The sequence below is a fragment of the Glycine soja genome, chromosome 3, assembly GCF_004193775.1.
Source record: "Glycine soja cultivar W05 chromosome 3, ASM419377v2, whole genome shotgun sequence".
NCBI classification, from domain to species: Eukaryota; Viridiplantae; Streptophyta; class Magnoliopsida; order Fabales; family Fabaceae; genus Glycine; species Glycine soja.
The window spans coordinates 14,677,794-14,681,484 of record NC_041004.1 but is presented as its reverse complement, the minus strand read 5'-3'; the positions used below and the strand labels follow the sequence as shown (position 1 = coordinate 14,681,484).

Genomic DNA, 3,691 nt, shown 5'->3' with positions numbered 1-3,691 from the left:
AGAGTTATTATTATGGTTAATAGTTGGACTACATTGTGAGATACACTGCAAGTTGTCTATAACAATAGTTTCTGTAAGTATAATATAATATTAATGTGATGATATGAAGAATAATAATAATCTATAAATGAATTGCAAATTACAAATTACAAATCTGTATTAAGTATCACCATTAGTAGCTGAACGTTGTCTTTTTCCTTCTTGCAAAATAGTTTTCCCACGCTTCCTTCGTTCAGCATATATGTCCATGAGTAGTTGATTTCTGCAACAACTGCCTTATAATTGCCAAACAACAGGAAAATCAAATGTTAAAACTGAGTTAAATAAGTTGCTGTAGTAGGCTGACTTTAAAATGATACCAACATTATAGTTATTTGCATTTGCTTCACCAAGTAAAGGGATATGTATTTGCAATAGAAAAAGCAGAATAATAATACTGATTATAATAAATAATAAATTATACTGATTATATAATAATAATATTATTATTATTAATAGTAATACTAATACTAATTGAATTAAAATTTAACCATATATAAATATATAATAATACTGATTCCAGTGTAATATGCCAACATATTTGAAAGCAAAAAACAAACCCTGCCATATGCTTGAAAAAGGAACAAAACACTGTTATAAGTGTTATCCCTTGCCTGTTATATATAATTTTATATAAAAACATAAATAAATATGAATATAAGAATAAATAAATTAAACCATTAAATGACATAAGTTAAATTTTTTTGTTTCATGTTTAAAATCTTAAAATTAATTGATTGATTGTAAGAATTTAAAGTTGATTGCTCCTCATAGATGTTTAAAAGCTAATTGATAAAATACAACAGTAGTTTATTGCATGAAACCAAGTATTTTGTTCGTCATACAATCAAACTTGACTTAGTAATATGCAAATAAAGCAAACCCAATCAATTTATATGCTATGGTATCGCAATTTGAATAGTTAATTGATATAGTTGTATGTTATTCATTTAATTAATAATTGTGAAATTGTCATGGTATTCACGATGGTAAAGAGTATAACACGGATGAATACCAATGAAAAGTTAAAGTTTAATAAAAAAAATTATCATATATCATATATATTTGATATTTGATTGTTTATACATCATTTGCTATGAAATGATGGTGGACTGCATAAAATATATTGTCATATCTACTCAGTGAGTAGATTCAATATGATCAAATTGATGTTAAACAAAACACAGAAGCTGAAGCCACAGGATTGTCAAAGTCCCAATTACTCAGCCTTGATATGTTTGTTAGTTGATAACTGATACTGTGCATGCTCATCAGAATCAAAATCAGAACTGGATTGCTGACAACTAATCCTTTTGGTTGGAGTTAAACAGGTAGAGTTTCCAGGATCGTAATCAGAAGACTGTGGCAACGGTGGCTGTGAACACATTTACCAATATATATATTAAGAACAATATCATAAGTAAATATTTGGCATGATGCAATATTGAAACAAAAGACCCACCGTGGGAACAAAAATTGGTGGTGAACTTTCTGGCTCAACAGCTATTCCTTTTCCCTTATTTGATTGTTCCTGCATGAAAAATATTAACACAGGAGAAACACCATTTATTTTTTTTAACCTTATACTGTGATAAACTTATTTAGTTATTACCTTCAACCCAAGGGTGGCTATCAATGATTGAATATGATGGAGTTCTTCACTCACATCCAACACAGATGATTGGCGTAATTGTGAACGGAACTTAAATCTGACAGCCCAAGTTTTCAACAGGATTTCATCAACGCATGTTGGAAATACCTTAATATCATCCCCAACCTAGACAGGTGAAATAAATGGTATCAATGACAAATCACAGAATCATTATTTAATCTATGGTTCAATTGTGTAGAAGATACCGCTATCAACTCATCTCGACATTCTCCAGCAGTTTTACCAAACAGCTTGATACATGTTGCATCCCAGAGAAGGAAGTTTCCTTTGTCCCCATTATGCTCCATCTTAACATTTAATTTATACCTTGACATCCATAGAAATTTCAGGGAAATTTTCTAAAACAGCAAAGCGTGTAAATAAATAATCAGTACAAAAAATGATCATGGCTAACCGTGGAACTGTATCGACCACACTGGTATGGCAAGAACGGCAAGCTGAGCCACCTTTTAATGGATCAAATGTCGTTGTACAGTTAGGACAACTGTCATAACTCCATGGAGCATCAATAATGATTTCGTCAACTGTTCCAACAGTTAAGCAGTAACAATCCTGTAACACGGTGAATAATAGATGAGGAAACAAACATGTGGTAGAGGCCATATTAACAAAAGCATTGTTCAACTATTAACCTGTCTGAGATTGTTGATTTCACCTATACTGACCACTTGAGCATTCTGTAGAAATTTTTCCACCACATTACTCTGGCTAGATTGGGACTGAGAACCATCTTTATCATTGATCATCCCACCAGAATAAAATGGCACAGACAAACTGAATTGGCAACAATATAAAAAATTAGAGTTCAACCATTAAAGCGTATAAAAAATGCAAAGGAACTAAAAAGCATAAATGCTGCAGTATACCAATACAGTCAAAATGCAAATTTAATGACAAACCTTTGACGAAATTCGTGTATCTCTGTAATATCAGCGTTGACATACAATTTAGATCCAAATTTGATATTCTGCAGGCTTAGGGGATACTTGTCTGGAATAATATCCATCAATATCATCAACAACATACATATTTATTACCCAGAGTAAATCAATCTATATAATAAAGACTAACCAACACCAAACACACCTGTAGCATCCTTGATTTTACCTGAGGTCAACATAACAACCAATGGTTCCTAAAGCAGAAGGTTTTTGTCAATAGCATCATGTAGTTGAATAGCATAGTCCTCCCAAACAGTTATTAGAATGTCGTAGTTACTATGACCAAATAATCACAATCAGTATGTTAGTTGTTGCTAACCCATTCATCATATCATATATCATCATATATCATATATCATCATATAAAATAATAAGGACAAACTGCAATCGTCTGATTTGTTTAGTGTCTGAACATATATATATATATATATATATATATGTATGTATGTAAAATTAGCATATTTGAATACCTGTTATCCCTGAGCCTGACTATCATCCTGTGAGGGGGATTAACTGTCTTAACATCGATCAGATCAACAATGACACCAACAATATCTTGTCAAACATGGTCAGGCAAGACAAATGTTAGTCTGACACAAAGATGCATATAAAATTGTTGGTAAAACAAAAAACTAAACAAACAGACCCACTAAAGTATGGCGTGGTGCGAGGCCAGAGATTATATCAGTAAAAGGAGTTATGAGATAAACATTAGAAGGAATTTTTGGACGGTGAATTTCCTTGACAGATGTAGTTTTTAGGAAATAAACCAAATATGGAGCTAGGCTGACTCTGTATTCAGATTGGTTGTCAACAATCCTCAGGTTCTGAATCAAATACGAAGAACCACACTGTAACTTGTCCCGCAATTCAGTGAAGAGTTCTTGCCAAAGAGTAGCTCCAATTTTTGAACCCTGAAACACTTAAATCATAAAATGAAGTGACATGACATAAAATACAAATTAGTAATAACAACAATCAGAAAGAACAAAACAATAACCGTTTGGTCCATCAACACCATCTCAATCGTTTGTTTACT

General features: G+C 31.8%; 1 long non-coding RNA gene across 1 annotated transcript; it reads right to left on the bottom strand.

Moving 5' to 3' along the window:
* Positions 1-1,333: 1,333 nt before the first annotated feature.
* On the bottom strand, positions 1,334-1,769 carry LOC114405444. The gene is made up of 3 exons (XR_003665223.1): positions 1,652-1,769; positions 1,502-1,570; positions 1,334-1,399 (listed from the first exon to the last, which is right to left on the bottom strand). It is a non-coding gene; the product is annotated as an uncharacterized LOC114405444 (long non-coding RNA).
* Between the last annotated feature and the right edge of the window lie 1,922 nt (positions 1,770-3,691).